Raw genomic sequence first — 19,315 nt, forward strand, 5'->3', positions numbered from 1 at the left:
CTGACTAGCTGGGGGATTGAGGGGAGATTCTTTCATCTTTCTTAAGCTTGTTTTCTCATCTATAAAAGGGAGAATATGATGTCTACCCTGCAAAATACTGTTATTAGTTTAAGCAATATATGTAAAATTGTTTACCCTCATATATATTTTAAAATTCTAACTAAAACAACCATGATATACCACCTCTGTTATGGACTAACCAAAGCTGGCAAAGATGCAGTGAGATGGACCCTCTCTTACCAGAGCAGGTGAGGTTAGAAAGTGTTACAACCATTAAAGAAAGCAACTTGACAGCTTAATCAAGGGCCTTATAATTATTCTTTTCATCCAGTAATTTCACTTCCAAGAGAAAAATTATGACAAAGATATTTCTGAAGCTTTTTTATAGTAATGAAGTTTTGGAATAAATACAAATGTCTATCAATAGGGTTATAACAAAATAAGTCACATTGCAAGTCCTAGATATTTGTTATTTGCTGGCTGCCTTTTGGGATATTTCCTATTGTGTATAGTCTTATTGGGAGGTTGCCTGCCAATCCAAACACCGGGGCGGGGGGTGAGGGGCAGAACCTCTCTTCTCCCCAGCAGCCCAGGGACAGCCATCGAAGCCAGACTCCTCCAATCACTGTCTGTCTCTCAGGACTTTGCATCTTGAGTTAGTGAAGAATTATAAGTTTACAAATTATAACCCTTTACTTTAGCTATCTCCTGGTGTGTGGGGTGTGTGTGTGTGTGTGTGTGTGTGCATGTGTGTGCACAGTTAGGGGAGAAAGACAGGGAGAGAGTATGTGTGTATAACATCAATGTTTTTCTAAGTCTCATCAGAGGTGTATCTATCTTACTGTTTGTTTTTTTTTTAAGATTTTATTTATTTATGTGAGAGAGAGAGAGCTTGAGCATAGGAGCAGGGGAAGGGCCAGACGGAGAGGGAGGCGCAGACTCCCTAGTGAGCTCCATCCCAGGACCCTGAGATCATGACCTGAGTCAAAGGCAGCCGCTTAACCGACTGAGCCACCCAGGCGCCCCTATCTTACTGTTTTCAAAGAAGCATCTTTTGGTTCTGTAAATGATCTCAATATTGCAGAGGGAGGTTGTTCATTTCGTTGGTTTCTGCCATTATCTTTATGATTTCCTTCCTTCTTGAATGCAGAATGTATTTGCCAGGCACCTGCTCAAACCTGTGCCTTTTGAGTTTCCTACATGATGAGTTCTATGTCCCAACGTGCAAGTCAGAAACTCACCTTCCCAACTTCCCTTAGCTAAGCTTCATACCTGAGAATTAGACTCTGTCAATCAGACTCACTCACGTGAGACTTGGGCTTGAAATAGAGTAACCAAGGTGCCACACATGGAATGTAAAAACTCCTTTCTGGCCAGGGTGGCCCCAGGGGCATTCATGAGTCAAGGAGCCCCTGAAGTCCCACAGTAGGTATTAATAGCGCCCAGTAGTGGTGGTAAGTACAGAAGGGTCTATGCATGGCTATTTTGTGGTGGTGATGTGGTGGGGTGGCTTAATTTTGTTCTGGTGATGCAGCAAAACTGACTCTTCAGCCCTTCCAAATCGGAGTCCGTAAATACCCTTTAATAAGGGTATTTTCTGTTGAATCTAGCCAGTGTGGACTTCGTTGTTTCTACGTAAGAATTCAGACTAATGCATTGTTTCTTTGGACTGCCTTACTACTCTTATTCTAGCTTCTTGAGTTGAATCCTTGGCTTCCTTGCTCTCAATCTTTCTTAATTTCTGAAAATTGATTTCAAAGCTATAAATTTCCCTTTATAAAGGTAATGCTTTACCTGCACTTTGAGGTAGAGTGCTTTCTCTGTCATCAGCTCTCAGGATTTCATGATTTCCCTTGTGATAAGCTTTTTAATTCAGTCATTATTTCATACTTTAAAAAATATACTCCCAAACATGTTTTTTAAGATTATCCTTCTCACGTCCTTGTTATAAACACCTCAATTTATTGCATTGCAGTGAGTGAATATGGTTTGTAGGATGCTAATTCTTTGGAATTTATTGAGACTTCCTTTGTGGCCTAGAACATGGTCAATTCTTGTGAATGTGCCTTATGTGCTTTAAAAAAATATTTCTATTTTGTATTCATTACCAGTGGTTTCCAAATGGAGTTCAGCTGACAGACCACACTACACTCATATGAATCACTCTTTAAAAATAGAGCTCCACAGACCTCATTCTAAAATACTACCTCCAAACCTCTGAGGTGAGACCCTCAAATATGTGTGTCAAGCAGCATCTCAGTTAACTCTAAAGTGGAAATTTTAGAAAGCACTCTCCTTTGCTCCTACCCCACCATGCCCCCACATTCAGATAGGATCAGAGATATAATTTCAGACAAATAGAATCCTATGATTTTGAGGAGATTTCATGTCTTTTCATGGTACATTTTCCTAATATACAAAATCATCTATATTAGATTATTCTTCCTTATACTTAGTCTAAATGTTTCATGCATACTTTCTATTCTATATGCATTTCTCCCTCCTTCTTTCATAAAGAACCCACATTTCATTTCTTAATCCCATGACACATGTGAGACCCATGATATTATGTAATTTAGGGGAAAAAGAGCTTCAGAGACATAGCCTAAGTAGTCCAAATCAACCCCATGGTACTTGCCTATGACTGTCTTACATGATCTGTGAATGACATTCTGCTGGAGACTGTTATTGATGCAGAGAGATGCATGGGCTCTAAATCGGCCCTAAAAGATGAAGAGAAAAACATTTTCATTTCACTGTTGGAAGAGAAGACTTTTTTCCCCCATATATATATATCCTTCTGAATGCAAACAGCAAAGCCCACAGTGCCAGCTGTTGCTATCTTACAACCAGAACATAAACAAGTTAGGATGAAGTGGATTCTGTAGCCAGTAGAGTAGAAAAACAGATCACTGAGCTGATAGGACTTAGCTGCTAACACAACCAGCCCCCAGACCTGCCCTACACCAACATTTCCAGTTACATGAGCTAATTCCGTTAGGGTACTGGTAAGGATTTCTGTTCCTTGCAGCCTGAACCACCCCAGCAGATAACATTCTTGGTCCCCTTTCACTATAGATTAAAAACTCAACAACCACTTTTAATTTTCAATGGATCTTTCTCCTGAAGACCACAAGTAAAATCCCTCTTCAGCTTTTTAAAACCAAAAGCTCCCAACTCTGTCATCTTTTTATCACGGGTGTTATCCTTCATCCTTTGAATCAAGGCCCAACCTCCCTCAGACCTACTCAGGTCATCCTCTAGCATTCTTATTTTCAGACCTGCATGCATGACCAACATCATATGAATAGTGCCAAACACAACAAGAATTTCCTCCAATCTACCATTTACTTATTCTAATCCTGAAGTCAGACTTCAGTGCCTACAGAGTTTATTAGCATTCATGTGACTCTGTGACTAAAATGAGAACAATCAACATACCTGTAAAACATATGTCACTAAAACAGGAGCACCTCATAGAAAACCGAAGAAAGTCAGTCAGGTGGTTGTTTTTGTGCTGTATTGTAAAATGTCTGTGGTGATGTCATACGGCCATTAACAGAAAGGTAGGTATTTGCAGGGGGGAAATACCTAGAAAAAGAAGAGCCCAGGTGTCAAACCTGATCATTATTTATCAGCGCTGTCTCTCTCGTTCTGAACATCTGGCACCTAGAGTAAAGAATGTTAGCTCAGGCACCCAGGTCCTCTCGAAATCCATTAAATGTCCCAAGATCATTGCTTGATCCCTTATGCTCAGTCTACCCAGATCTTGCTACAGCTGGCTGCTCTCAGTCATCAAGTCTCAGATCCATGTCACCCCAGGGAGGGCTTTTCTGACTGACTATATGTTATAGTTATATTATCATCATGTATTATTGAAGAGGAAGAGAATACACCACCTCAAAATATGCCACTTTGACATAAGAATTATGTTAACCTGATTATTTTTAAGAAACAGCAGACACAGGGCACCTGAGTGGCACAGTCAGTTAAAGCATCGGACTCTTGGTTTCAGCTCAGGTCTGATCTCCAGGCTGTGAAATCGAGCCCATGGGCTCCACATTCAGAGCAGAGTTTGCTTGAGATTCTCTCTCCCTCTCCCTCTGCCCCACCTCTCTCGTGCTTTCTCTCTCTCAAATAAATAAATACATCTTTTTTTAAAAAAAGAAAAGAAACAGCAGACTCAGGAGAAGCTCTGAAAACCGAGCATAAGTTACCCTTTGTAAGGGAAATCTCCATTTATAAGTGTCTCCCTCTCTGTACCAGGGTGAGTAGGAAAACCTAACTCACAAGAAACTCTTAGCATTGGAGAAGGCACCTATTTAAATCTGTATATCAAACATCCTTGTTTACTGTGCTTTTCCTGATGACCTCCCACAATTGACTCTAATCCCTCCCAAAATCTTTTTTTCTTTTCTTTTCTTGTCTTGTCTTGTCTTGTCTTGTCTTGTCTTGTCTTGTCTTGTCTTGTCTTTTTTTGCCTTTAGCTTTAGAGGATAGTTAAGAAAGTGGGTGGGGCCACTTCAGGGAGTTACTCAGTTTTCCTAGGTCTCTCCCCAGTATACAGGAGGCATATATGTTTTGTTGTTGTTTTTTCTTTTGTCAATCTGTCTTTTATTATAGGGATGGGGGTAGTCTCAGCCACAGAACCTAGAAGGGTAAAGGAAAAATTATTTCTCCCCCTTTACATTACCATCAGAAAGTTTCTCATTTATGTACTAATTTGTTTATGGTCTGCCTTCATACTATTTTCCTCTGTCTGAAAGGGTTTTTGTATACTTGTTTGTTGTCTGTCTCCGCCTCCCTCAAATTTAAGTTTTGAAAGCAGAGACTTTGACTGTCTTCCTCTGAATGTTTCCCCAGCACCTAGCACAGTGCCTAGTACAGAACAGCAACTCAGAAATGATTTGTGGAAGAGAGAAATTGGCTGATCAAAAGAGAATCCCAGGGCCTGGGCAGTTCCCAGCCTCCGACAGTGTTGTCAGCCCATACTTTTATCTCCTTTGCTTCTTTCTGGGGTTGGTTCTCTTCTCTTGTAAGTGGGCTTCAACCAAGGAACCAGGGAAATGACAAGATGGCCACAAGAAGTTCCATGGATGCTTCCTTATGGCTCCTGATCCAGGAGAGAAAAGAGTGAGCCTCTCTTATTATCTTTAAGATATTATCCCAGAGGATTCTAAGTGACTGAGGTTGATCACACGCCTAGACTTGGCCAACCACAATGGCCAAAGGTTGTGTGATATAGACCGGCATAGGTTGCATAACCACCCCAAGTCAGGGGGTGTCATAACAGTGTGACTGCACCAGCACAACAGTGAGTGGGAGGAAAGAAATTCTTAAGGATACAGAGATGCTACCGCCAATAGAAGGAAGGAAAAGATGCCAGGCAAATCAAAGAAACATATAACTAGAAAATTCTCTAGATATAGCAAAGATTTTTTAAATACATTTTTATCCTATTCTCTGACACATTGCTTTCTTTTGAAACTCCCAGTTATTAATGAAAGTGTCAAACTGTATTGTCCTCAGGGTTTACTTTTAATCTTCCAATAACTCCATTGTCACAGTTTCAAAAAGTAAAGATGTGTTTACCTCTCTCTTAAGAGGATTAATGGGAAGGTTAATAGACTTTCGCTAAGTTATTCGTGTTCTCTAAAAAAAGACAAGGTAAATCATAAGTAAATACAATGTAAGTTATCCCACAAAACTAAAAGTGAAACTTAGAATATTTTAAAATCATTTAAATATTCAAAGCTTAATCCTTTTCTTAAAGTAGCATTAAAGCCTTAAAAAGTAGATTACATGAAGGTAACTTTAATGACCCAAATGGACTTCCCTACATTTTTTGAGCAACATGATTTCTTCTACTCTCATCCATTGAAATTCCACTTTTAAGTCAAGGTATGAAAGTAAATTGCACTAAGTCATTATATAAGAAAAGGGAATGAAAAATAAAGAAAAAGTATAAGTAATATAGGCCAGGAAAAATATTTTTAGAGGATATTACCTCTACTATCCAACTCTGATCTTTACTTTGTAGAAATATCTAAAGTCCAGACATCAATAAAATCTTGATTTTGAAACAATTTCCTAGTGAAAAGGGAAAAAGAATACATCAAAATGAATTCAAGACACTCAAAATTATGTATTATTCTCACATTACTGTGGATTTACATATAATCCATGAAGTTAAAATATGAAAAGCAAAACACACACACACACAAATTCTCATCATACTTAACCTGCTATATGCATCTACATTCTTTTCCCTTTTGTTAAATCTCCATGCTCATAAAATGCACACCAATTCAACTACATTTTTTGTAACTGATTTATAAATGGAAAGGACTTCAGGCTCAGATCTTTTCTGAGAGCCCTCCAACAGCAAAAGTGTTCATAGGTAGAATCCACAAAACAAGCTTATTAAATTCCATCTTTGCTGAGCTCAGCAGGGCCAATTCTCTCAGCCTGATTCCAACAGACACCCTCCATCTACACAAAGCAACCAAAGATGGGTGATAATTAAACCTACTCTTCCAGATGGAAAGTGCTCCCTACAGGAATCTGTCACTCCCTACCCCTTTACTTTGCCCCTCTCTGTCACCAGCACAGATCCCCAAATGCATGCTGCCCCCTTATTCAGAACAGCATCACTGTCCAAAAGACCTAATTGTCCCTGCCTCTCCCAGGCTCCCTCCCAAAATTCTGTCTTCCCTGTTGGCCTATTTAACTTTCCACACCCATTTTGTTCCGTGACATGGGTCCTGGAGGTTTAGTTTATATTTTCCTGTCTTGAAATAGCATTTCCTTTCAATGGCGGAAGAAAAAAACTTTGAGCCCCCTTTTCTTTGCTGAATGAAAAGTTGACAAATGAAAACCCACAGTTTTTCAAATTCTTAGCATTTTAACTCCAGAGACTTGAAGACTAAATAGGTGGATATCTGACTCACCAAGTAGGTCAGTCTCTTCTAAAGCCAAGAACTAGTCACAGCTGAGTCTCTCATTAGCCTTGGTGCCGGTGAACACTCCACTAGCAACCTCATGGCCTAGCTAACAACCAAGAGCCAAACAAAAAGGACATTTGCTTTTTCCAAAATTATATTATCCCTCCAATAGGGAAAATAAAATTCTGAATCTACCCTAGACCCATGTTGATAGGGAAAGTCATGTGGGTCGTTACAACTAAACAGACAGCAAAATTATATATAAAAACACTTTGCCCACCAACGGGGACATGAAACCTTAGCTGCAAAAACCAGTAATGAAAAGAAGGAAGAAAAAGAACCAGAATAAAGAAAAACTATTTTTTTGTGCCAGATAGTTTAAAGAGTAAGAGTTTATGTGAATGATCTGTTTCAATGGATATTAAACTGCTAAGGTGTTTATATATGTAAAATATGCATATTGGAGGAAGTCAGCTGGTAGCTTCACCCTCCAGAGAGAAAATCCAAAGTTCATTACCAATCTTCGGTCTACCGCAGAGAAGTCTGCAAACCCCAGGGGCTTGGAATTCTAAAAAGGCCATTCAAGCCTCAGGTGGACTCCGCGTTTCTCCATTTTCCTGTCCTTCCGCTTTTCTTTCCTTAAAAAATTTCTTATAGGATTTGCATTTGATGAGGTTCAAGAGGTCACTTCCCCTCTCCCCCTCCCCCTCCCGGCCCGCGGAGCAGCGGCGTCCAGAAAACGCCCTCCAAGCCGCGGTGGCGGAGAGCGGCGGCTCTGCCTAAAGTTTTGCGCCTGGTATTCTGCGGCCGCTGCGGGGGGACGCTTTCGCCCTCGGAGAAGCCAGCCTGCCCTTTTTACTCAGGCCCTCCGTCCTGGAGAGGTCCGCGCCGATGTCAAGCAAAGGCCAACAGCCAAGAAATGGCCGTTTATTGTCTGCCTTTTCCAAGCAATATTTGGAGATAGGTCCTGGACGGAGATGAACCTGGCCAACAGTCATACAGGGCAAACGTCGAAGGCACTAAAATGAAAATGCTGTCTCCGCTTTCCACCCCCAGCTTCTGAACTTGTCGCCCTCTGTGCCCCACGTTTCCGTTCCACTCTGCCCAGGATGGGCGCACTCCCACTTTGGGGTCGCAGTAGCGCACCGCTGCCCAAGGGAGCCAGCACCACCCCCGCCCCCAAGCAATCTGACCGCCTTGAGCGAACCGAGTGACGCTGCCGAGGCATGGAGAAGTAGCCCCAAACCAAGTCGAACGCCAGCCACCAGTTCCCTTCTCGCAGAGCTGGACCCATCCCAACGCGCTTTAGCCCAGACTGCTCTTAGAAGCCTCTCCGCCTTGGCGCGCCGCTGCTGCGGGCTTGAGCCTTCGGCCCCAGGGTCCTACCGGGGCCTTTCTGCACTCTCCGAGCTCCGTTTCTAACTCTTAATTCTTAATCGAAGCGCAAGAGTTTGGTTGGCGCTGGGACAGGCGGAGGGGCCCAATTCTCCTTAGGCCCGGAGGACCACAACCGGAAGTCACCGGGGAGAAAGCTCTAGGGCCGCGCTGGCGAAGGGTCCCAGGTCATTGGAATCCGCGCAGTCAGCTTCCAGGCCAATGTTTGTGGAGCGCTCCCCACGTGCTGCACGCTGTTCTACGCGCGGCTTGTATTATTTCGTTTAATCCTCCTAGCAACTCTAAAGGTCAGCTATTATTATAATCCCAATTACAGAAATGACAAAACTGAACTCCGAAGCAATAAAGTAACTTGCTCAAGGTCAGGTAACTAGCATGTGCAAGGTGTATGGGTGAGGACATACACACACACACACGCAAAAATTAAATGGACTAAAAAGCATTTACGACCTCAGTATTTCAAACTGCAGGTTACATTTTCAGAGTCAGAGCCTCGTGAGCCCAGTGCGTTGGATGGAATAGGGGTGTCGGGCGGTGGCCCTTTTGTATCCCGGCATACAGGACGGTAGGGACCACCCTTCTGCCCCGGGCGCTGCGGTTATGGTGGACCTGGAGGGTTCTTCGCCTGCCACTCCACCTCCCACAAGACGGTCCAGAGCCTGAGCCTGTTGCAAACGGGAAATGGAGGGGAAACGAGGAAATTTCCGCCTAAAACAAGCAAACGCCGCGGTTTGCTTTGCTGGCGGCCCACGTCCGCGAGGAATCTGCGAGGAACCCTAGCAGCTCAAGCGGCAGCAGGCAGGCGAATTTTTCTTCCGCGATTTCACGCTTTTCCCATGGGATCTCGAAAACGTCGAATGCAAATCAGCTGTCGGTGGCTGGACCGCCCGTGAGTCAGCCTAAATCCCACATATTTGCGCCGCCCGCGTGCCTAACATTATCAGGCAGGAGCTTCCGCGAGGCACTCGGACAAGGGATTCGCTGTCTTACTCGTGTGAGGTCCTCTGACAGAGCTCTACGACACACACGCGCCCGCACACGCACACACACTCACCGCGCCCTGGTCACGTGCCCTGCTTGGGCCACCAGGCATTGACCCACCACCCTGAGAGGGCGCGCCTCCGGGCCCGGGTGCTGCGAAAGAGTCAGATTCCTTCAAGGGCCGCGTGATCCAGTTTAAGGGAAACGTTCCTCCCCCGCCCCCGCGCCCCCACCCGAAGTATTTGCCCTTCTCTGTGGAGCCACGCAGCGCCACCCACCGCCTGAACATACCTGGAGACCAGAGACCCGAGCCCGCAGAGACGGACTTAAACTTGTAGGCAGTGGACCCACCATCATTTCCTTATTAGGGACAAAACCAAAAAAGCATTTAAGAGATTGCCCTGGGAAGGAAAGATCCCAAGTATGCATAAAATTTACAGAAGTACCTTAAAACTAAACAGCAATTTTGTTGGATTGGGCCAAAAATAACAGTATAAATGTGTAAATGTCAAAATGTTAATACTTTTACAATTTTCATTTCATCTTTATAATCATCGCAGGAGGAGGCATTATTTTAAAATTTTTATTCTTATTTCCACTTTACAAAAAAAAAAAGTAGGAATTGAAGCTGGGAGACTTACTCAAGGTCATCCGGAGCAGGTGCAACTGTCAAACAAAATCTGAGGTTACTATGATCACCACATCACTATTCATCTGCTCCAGGTTGCCCCGAGGGTGAAGGAAATGGTAAGAACAAAGGTAACACGTATTACTTGGGGGAGCAGGAAAAAAGGAAGACAAATCAATAACAAATATTTCTGAAATATTTATACCGGTCCCGGTGTGAACTGGGGGTTGGGGATACAAGCAAACCAGTGCCTCCTGGTCCAGCCCCCCAGGACCACTTCTCTTCCAGCCTAGTCCAAAATCTTCTCACAAGCACTTCCAAACAGTATGAAAGATTCTTTCCTGGCTAGCCACTGTCTGGGTAAATGATTCAGAAACTACTTACTATATAGTCCACATGGATAAACATACACACACATACATCGGGATAGATGTATTCAAAGGTCACGTATGATCTTGCAATAAAATAAATTTTGTATGTGTGATCTGATATGCATGAATGGAAATAGTGTGGGGTTAACTCTGGCACTGAACAAATGGCTGAAACCCTTTTCACAGCTTACTGCTAAAACACGCACCCAGCCCCAGTGAGAGTTCGGGAGGGAAAATCTATAAACTTCTTGGCAGTTCCAGTAGCCAGGACAAAGCCAAGATTTTTCGGGTTGGAAGTCACTTGGGAGGACAGGGTAGCAGGATGGAGAGTCCTGTTTGTGAGATACACCTCCAGAACAATGTCCCAGCCCTGTTTCCAACTTCCCCAAGGAAGTGTGCTTGTCTGCACCAAAACATTGTTTTAGGTATGAGAGAGCTAGAACTGGTGGGTGTGTTGAGAAGTAATAAGTTGCACTTTTAAAACATGATCTCTGGAATTGCCCTAAAATATTTCAGCAAGAAATGAAAATAGAGAAAAGAAAAACGGAGCAAGTGTAGCAAAATCTTGATAACTGTTAAATCTAGGTGAGGGGTATTGACGGGAAGCCTTATTATATACCTTCTCTGCTTCTCTGTACTATGAAACTTTTCATAATAAAAATATAAAAAGAAAAATAAAAGCTGAACCTTTTCATATAAAAATGGGTGTGCTTTATTGTATAGAAATTATACCTCAGTAAAGCTAATATTTAGTTTTTAAAATAAAAGTCAGTTGCAGTGAAGAATGCCCTATTTCCTAAAAGACAAAAACCCAGTTTCTTCTGATACCACGACACAGAGGAAGGCCAATGGTTGACATCTTGGTCTCAGGTTCCAAATCTAGTGCCTTTGGCCTTCTGGAATCCCGAGTCCACTCCTAGCCTGCTTATAATCTGCCCTTGGTATTCAGCCTCCCCTAAAAGGACCTCCAACTTTCCCTTTATCTTACAGACTTTCACCAGCACAAATTTAGGAAGCCGCCTGGCTTCCTTCAGTCAAAAGGAATGAGAAAAAAATAAAAGCAAAAAGTTGTATTCCTCTCACTGTAGACCCAGAAGACAAGAAAGAGGTCTGTGAGCCTCTTCACGGATGAGAACGCCAAGGCAGAAGAAAGCGCCTTCTCCAAGACACCCCGCCGCAGAACTAGCTGGAGCTGACTTCACCAGACGCTCAGTGGTCTGTTTTCCACCAGACCCCAGGAGAGCGCCAGGAGCTCGGGGTGTGTAACTGACAAATGAAGACACAGCCCTCTACCCCTGGCTTAGGGAAACCAAAATCACTGAACTGAACCCTGAATTTCTTCGGCACGGAGAAAGCATGTTTGCAACGGAGAGCGCACTTCAATAAAGGAGTACCAAGTTTGTGACTTATTTTCTTTAAATGTTAACGAGGCGTGGGGATGGGAAAAGCAGAATGTGCCCTAAGGTGGCCAACCGAGTACCGAGTACGAGGTAAGCGATACTGGGGTCTGGGCTGCGGGGCTGCGGGGACCCGGGACCGCGGCGTCAGGAGCCTTGGACAGGTGAAGTAGAGGGAGCGGCATCGTTGGAGGCGCGCTGGGCAACCCCGTAGACGGCGATTCCCGAGAGCCTGGCGCCACCCAGCGGAAGCGAAAAGAACTGCTTCCCCGCCGCGGGCACCCAAAGGAAAGGGGAGGCGCAGCCCACAACACCGCAAAATCTGAGGGTTTTTGGAGGGAGGGAAGGAGACATTCATTTGACGACTCCACAGCTGCATGTCCAGCCTTCCCAGTTCACCCCTTTCCACCGACAAGGGCACTGTGACCAGACCCCAAAAGCATGTCCTCCTTGAACCCCAAGACGAAAAACGCTTTCTCCTAAAATGCAAACTACGCCCACGGAGCAGCTTTTAACGTTGACCTTCAATGCAAAGCAGGGATGTGCGTTTGCCGTGCCGCGCGACTGCAGGCACAGGGGAGAGTCAAAGCGGAGGGTGGAGGAGAGGGCGACGAGGGCCGCGTAAATCATTTGGAGAGATTTTTGGCCCGAGTCCCTGTTTCCTAAAGGTTGCGGGATGGTTTGACGTTGATTATATAGCTGCTTTCTTTTCAAGTGCGCGCCCCTCCCCACCGCAGCCCGCCTGGTGTGCGAGGATTGTGTTTGAAAGGGAGGAAGCATTCTTGAAGTGGTGGGTGATGGATTGTCTAAACCCTTCTGGGACATATTGGGCGGGGGTTTTTGAGGCAGCTCATCAATAAAGACCCCCCTGGAGATGGGAGGGGGTGGCCGGAGAACAGCCCCCACCACGCAGCCTGAAAGAACCAGGCCTGGAAAGGAACACTTGCAGCTAAGGGGGAAGGGCATGAGGGAATGAGAGGAGGGTAAGTGGGCCCCGGGCAGGTGAAGACTTCTCCTTGCCTGGATCCCTCAGCCACGGGAGCCTTTTATGCTTCACCACGTGGATGCCCCACGGTGATTCACTGGGGGTAGGGAGTGATGACAGAAGAAAGGCTGGTGGGCTCCCAACACCAGGGTATCAGGGGAGCAGGAAGGAAAGTGGAGGTGCCAGAGGCACCGTCAGGCCACCTTGATGTACTAAGGGTATTCTGTTCTAGACTTCTTTTCAAAGCCCCAACCGAAAATCAATCCACCTCTCCCAAGTTGGAGGAGGAAGTGGGAGCGTGGGGGAGAGGACCACCGGGCTCAGGCCATCCGTGGGTTTCATGGGCTCAACAGCTAGGACCAGCACAAGGAGGCCACAGCCTCTAACACTGAAAAGCCCCCTTCCTTCTCATGGGCAGCCGCCTTCAGAGATGCCCCACGCGGAGTCGTGTAGGCTCACATACACGGACTCCTCTGGGCTCTTCTCTAAGAGGAGGCTGCCCTGGGGTTGGCAATGCCGATGGGGAACCCGGCAGCTGCTAACTCCTTGGGAAGACTAGAAATCTCCAAAGCAAGGCCAGCTTGGAGAAGCAGCTTTTGGGCCTCCTTTAGGATGGGCGGCCTCAGTTTCCCGGAGAGCCACTGTCTCCCGTGCCTTCCCCCGTCTCCTCTTCTGTGCTAGCTCTGGTGAGCGCTGGCTCCCCCCTGGTCCTGGCCTCACGGGCCTTTTGCCCTCTGTGACCCAGAGCTGTCCTCCTCCCGCAACCAACGGTCAGGCCGCACCCCAAAACAGGGATCGACTGCCAGACTGGAGGAGGGGCAGGGAGGAGAGTAATGGGAGATGGATGAGAGGGAGGGCTCCCAAAAATCAGCTTCTCCAAGGCGGCGTCTGGGCGCCCGAGGTCCCGAGTCGGGCTCTGGGCGCCGAGCACGTTTTATTTATCCCCACAGAGGATGCTGGAGGACAAAAGAAATATTTGGACGTCAGCACTGATTTATATTTTTGGAAGAGCTACGTTTCCTTTTCTGAAGAGAAGCAAGCGTGCCCCATATCCTGAGCTCAGCAGGGAGGACAGGAGGGGAGTTTTGATGCTCCAGGAAGTTCATCCATTGCGGCACCGAGCGCAGGGCCCGGCGCCCCGCGGAGTTCGCTGCCCTCGGAGATATTTATTTACTTGGAGGGAGGAGGAGGGCGTGGGGAGAGGAGACGAATCAGACACGTGAAGAAAACCCGACCACGGCTGGGTCGGGACCTCCAGGGCGCCTCCCGGCCCGCCGGGCCGGTCTAGTTCCTCCGTCGGGGGGCGTTCGAGGCATGGCCTTGCGACCTCGGTGCGCGTTTGGCTAGCGCGTTCTGCTGCCCTGGGCGCGCACACTCCTTCTTTCAGTGCCCGAGGCTAACCCTTCCCAGCACAAGGGTGCCTCCCAGGTGGGCCCGGCCCTCCAGCCCGCCCGGCCTGGCGCTCCCGACGCCCAGCCACCTTCCTCCAGAGCCTGGGTAGATAAGCAGAAGCGGTGGGCGCGAGGCCTCCCAAGGCGTGGGGCCGCAGAGGAGGGGGTGCGCGGGCCCCGGCCAGAGGCGCAGCAGGGTGGGCTCAGGGGAAGTGGTGCCGAGCTCAAAATAGCCTTAAGGGCCCCGCTCCTGAGACACGCCCTGGTTCCTCCGGTTTTTGTCTCATCAAGGGGGACTTCCCTCCCAGCAGCAAGAGTGGACGCAAAATTAACGTGCTGAGGGGCACCAGCATCCACACTTATTTCCCCCTTTTTTCTCCCAAGGCTGGGAATGTGTTTCCTTCGCTCCTGGAAACCCCGACATTCCTTTCCCCTTCCCAAACGCACAGACTGTGTCTTTTCCAGCACTGCCCCTTTTCTCTCCTCCTTGCAGGCATCAGAGCTGCCTTTTAGGAAGAATGGCGACCCCTGCCACGGAACCCCTCCTCTCAGGCCGACCTATAAACGCAGCAGGCTGTGGACGATACAAAAGGACTGTCCACCGGAGCCCTCAGGGTGCCTGGCCCGGTACCACTATGACAGCACCCAGGTCAGGGCCTGTGGGCAGATGGGCCCTGCTCCTGGGAGCATCCCAATGTTGTGTCTCCCAACCAAAGGGCACCAGGGCCTTGAAATCTGAGAAGTGCTAAAATAGGAAGAGGCACAGTCTCTACATGGGGGTCTGGTAGATCGGATCCGTCTTTCCTTCCTCTCCAAGAACCTCAGACCAGGTCAAGCGAGGTATCAATTCATGCCTACCGCCAGGCCCAGGAGATGGGGGCTATCCGCGGATCTTTCAGGAAGGTGGCTATAAAAAGAGGCCTGCCGGGGACAGGAGTTTGGAGAGTGGAAAAAATCTATCCAAATAAACACTTGGAATTGGGTGGCTGGTGTTCAAATCCGGAGGTCTGGGGGGTTTCTGGACCAAGGAAGAAGAGCAGACGCCTAGAAGGGTGTAAAATCCCCACCGTTACCCCTCCTCTCCAAGTTCCCCTCTCCTCGGCGCCTTCCCCTGGCCTCCTGGCTGGATTTTCTATTATAAATTAAAGTTTCTAGAGGGGCCTCTTGTGGCGCATAGGCTAGTGGTCTTCCTCGGTTTCCTCCAACAAGCCGACATTCCCTGAGCCTCAGCACTGAGCCCATCGTCCCCATCTAGAAAGGCCTCTCGGGAGCTGGAGAGTCCTCTACACACGTTAATTTTGTACCAAAACACAGGGGGAATACAGTGGTCAGTTCCAGACTGATTTGGGAAGAGGTTTTGCTCCAGCCAGGCTGGCGGAAGAAGGGAGGGGCAAGCAGAGCGAGAAGTGCCCCGAGGAGGAGAGGTCTTAGATGGCAGTAAACAGTGTCGGTGCGGATGCGTCTGTCCGGTCGGTAACTGGTTTAGTCTAAGCCATTTCATGTAAAACCCACGAAGCAGAGGAAGTATGCTAAGAACATAAAATTTAAACCGCAATAATGAAGAGATTTCCTAGAATAAAACGCCGATTACAAAACAAAATCGGAGAAACCGAAGCTTCCCGAAGTTTACATTCCCCTGCGCTGGAGCAGGGGCGGGGCCTTGGGATTTGGAGCGGGAAAGGAACCCGCAGCCCAGACGGAGACAGTCAACCGAAGGGGGACAGAGCACCGGGGATGGACAAAGGGCGGTTGCACCCGACGCTGTGTATTTCTGGTTAAGCGAGGAACAGCCTGGGCTCATCTGTATTTATTTTAACGAGCCATACCTTTCCTTCCAGTAAGAAAAAATAAATCAAGATTTTTGTTGTTTACAAGGCAATGAAAGTCAGTCAGGAAGAGCTCACCACCATAAGAAAGGACTTTCGAGAGAGGGAACCGTCCTAAGCAAGGCTACGTATCAGAGACAACTTTCCTTTTAAACTGTCTTCTAAACAGAAATTCAAATATTCTTGCCAGGGATAAAGAAATTGACATGATTTGTTACCGCATGCGTTCTTACCCAGGAGACGGGTATAAATCAGTAATTAAAACAAAGTTGAGAGGTTTTGTTGCAAGGCAGTGGAAGCAGCACTGAACTGGGATCCCAGGCCCCCCACTACAGGCCAGCTTTGTCACTTCCCCAGGTGTGACTTGCAGGGGGTCATCTGATCTCTCTGAGCCCCTGTTTCCTTATGGCTAAAGGGGAGATACCTGTGTTTAGACCACGTGGTGGTGACATGATGTGAGTGGAAAGCCTTGTACCTGTGAAGTCTATAAGGAACAAACAGAGGTTTTATATTTCTAGACCTAAGGGTCTGTGTTGGGAAATTTCCATAGGCAAAAATGGGGTCTGCAAGAAAGAATTTTCGAGAAGAGCCTCTTCCTGCTCAGATAACTAAGGTCATTTACCTCCATATTTTTGTGGAGTGCAGGGGTAGTATTTAGTTCCCCGGAGAGAGAAAAAGGCTTCAAGTCAGCAGAACTGCTCCTGGTTGGAGCTGTAACTCCAATACCTACTGCCTTTCCAGGACCTCTCTGGCCTCCTGTAACATTCAGCAAACTATAGGTGGTATTTCTTGCAAGTTTGGAGAGTTTAGGTAAAATGGATTCCATTGTCCCTTGGATTGGATAGGGAAGGGAGCCTCTAAAACTCTCTGATATTTTAACCTGCATGGCTTTTAGGGTTGGTGCTTTTTATTCTTCCATCTCTGGGTCCTAAAACCTTGTAGGGCCTGAACTCCAATGTACATAGAATTCTTAGGTGTGGACAATCAGAGAGGGTTCAGTGACAGTGATATTTACTTGCTCGCTGAATTTTCCCAAAATCCATTGTCCATCACCCTCTCCTACAAATGAGATGATTCCCTTCCTTTTCCTTCTGCTCCCACCTGGGCCAATTCTATTCCCACTAAACACACACACACACACAGTGAAGGCTATGTCATGGGGCTCCTTTTAGTTACTCTCTTTCCTCCTCACTCCAGTTTCTATTGTATTTAATTATTTTTCAGACACTCAAAGCATTGATTTAGTGAGCCCACTATATATACGTCTATATTTAGTTACTTACATTTAAATTATCCCACGTAAAATGACAAAAGGGAGTAAGAGAAAACAAAACTAAAATAAATGGGGACCCATCCCCAAAATATGCTCCCAAGTCACTCAGAAAGAAATTCTTAGAAGTAGTAACAACTGCAAACCTCCCTACCCTAACTCAATCAAAACATCCCATCCGGAAAAGACTGACTTGTTTCTTTTTTCTATTGGAAATGAGCGGTAAACTGAGTTCATTTTAGCCGTGTTTTCTTAGCTGACTCTCGGCTACAATCAAGCCATTTTCGGACACATTCCCATGTAGGTACCAGGGGTGCTCTGGAGGAAGCTGTCGACGCCTGTTCAGCTAATTTAGGTTTTCTTTGTCTAATTACTGTGGAGCTTAGGGAAAAGGAGCCCGGCTCAGGGCAGTAAACTGACACTCGGTCTCTGTGTGTGGTATCCAGGCAGGGTTTGATGGAAAAAGCCTGCTTCCACTCAACTTCAGGTCACTGTCTGGGGCCAGCCCCAGCCCAGCCCCCAGCTTCCCCCTTCCCACCCCTCCTTCTCCTCTGCTTCTACAGCCCCACTAGCACACTCAGCCAGGAGCAGATACTCTATTTAGTATCTCCAGGGGCACAGATAGCTAGTGCCATCCCCTCAAAACCTGCCTCAGTTCTGTTTCAAGGCTCTTTGCAGCTGGCCTTTCTCTGGATCCCAGACCCATGTCTCAGATGCTCTCATCCTAACCCTCTCCCCAGGCTCCCCAGCACAAATCCTTGCACCTTCGTGCCTTCAGAGTAGACACAGAGGTGTGCCCAGCCCAGCCTCCCATTTGGTCCTCTGGTCTGCAGCACGTCCCCTTCTGGGCCTCCTGCATCAGCCCTTGTGTGGCCCAGCCAGCTCCCAGGCCTCGGGCTCTCCTCCTCCCACTTCCAGCCCCTGTCCCTGGTCAGACTACATTTCCTTGCACGTGTAATCCAATAACTAACTGTCGGGTCTCATTGGAAGTGATTCCTCCCGAGGGCACATCCTCTCTCCCAGCCTCTCTCATACTTAGAGAGGAATTAGCCACACTGGGTGGAGTGTTCTACATAAGGCAGCTTGGAGATGGCACAGCATTTTTGGTGGACAACAGGAGACTGAGGAGGCAAACCTAGTGACAGTACACACCCCTTCAGGACCCACTGTAGATACAGCTACCTCACTTATCTCACTCAGTGGCAGCCTTCTTTCTGCATTTCTCTTCCTTTCTTTTCTCCTTCCTTCCTTCCTTTCCTTTTTTTTTTTTTCTTCAAAACATCAAGTGGAAAACGGAAAGGAAGTGGAAACCAACGCAAACATGCATCCTATTCGACTGTTCTTCCAGAGTCTCTAAACCTTGGCTGAATTTTCTCTATCTACACCGGTCTTCTCAAAGTTCCAAAACTGTTCATGATCGTTTCAGCGGCGGAGGGGGGGGGGGTGCTCTGCAGCGCCTCGGCTTCTCGCCCTCCACTAGCAACTGTTGCGGAGCCTACAGGCCCTGTCAGAAAGAGAGAGGATTGGCACTTTACCTTTGGGCGTGTGGCGCCCTGGCGTGTGGCTGAGGGCTGTAATGTCTAAATGAAGTTGACAGATGGTGTCAATGCGGGCACGGGGGGAAGGCAGCTAAGGAGGCTCCCGGCGGCGGCGGCAGCCCCAGCACCAGCGGCAGCACCGCTCGGCCCAGGATGAGCCAGCAGTAGGTGGAGGACGGAGACGCGGTGGGGGTGAGTTGAGGGGAGGGGGAGGAGGAGGAGAGCGAGAAGGGGGATGAGGGGGGAGACGGGAAGAATAGGTGGGTCCGCTCCGAAGGGGGTGGCTGGTCTCTGGGATGGGAGGCAGGGGTACTGTAAGAGGCGACGAGAAAGAAGATCTCATAGAGTTATATATAGGTGGTCGAGTTTTGCTGGGGATGGGCGTCGTCCTAGCAAAACGTGACTTAGTCTTCGGTCCCTCGGTTTGAAAGAGGGTGGGTAGGTGAGAGGGAAAGTGGCCGGGAGAGGAATTAAAAGGCCGAGGAGAACCCTGGAGAGAGAAGAGCGAGATAAGAGACGGAGCCTGCCGCCAGGTTGGGAGGGGGGAGGAGTGAGCGCTGAGGCCGAACGCGCCCTCCCCAAGGCGGCG

The 19,315-nt window shown here is 47.4% G+C and overlaps 1 long non-coding RNA gene across 2 annotated transcripts; it reads right to left on the reverse strand.

Moving 5' to 3' along the window:
* Nucleotides 1–440: 440 nt before the first annotated feature.
* LOC148107305 (uncharacterized) lies at nucleotides 441–19,308 on the reverse strand. Of its 2 annotated transcripts, none has more exons than XR_015722551.1 (3): nucleotides 18,724–19,308; nucleotides 3,442–3,591; nucleotides 441–2,723 (listed from the first exon to the last, which is right to left on the reverse strand). It is a non-coding gene; the product is annotated as an uncharacterized LOC148107305 (long non-coding RNA). The 2 variants fall into 2 exon arrangements; XR_015722552.1 differs by lacking the exon at nucleotides 18,724–19,308 and adding an exon at nucleotides 6,008–6,087.
* Nucleotides 19,309–19,315: the final 7 nt, after the last annotated feature.

The sequence above is a fragment of the Ursus americanus genome, chromosome 32 (genome assembly GCF_024610735.1).
Source record: "Ursus americanus isolate L20-20 chromosome 32, mUrsAme1.1.p, whole genome shotgun sequence".
In the NCBI taxonomy this organism is placed as follows: domain Eukaryota; kingdom Metazoa; phylum Chordata; class Mammalia; order Carnivora; family Ursidae; genus Ursus; species Ursus americanus.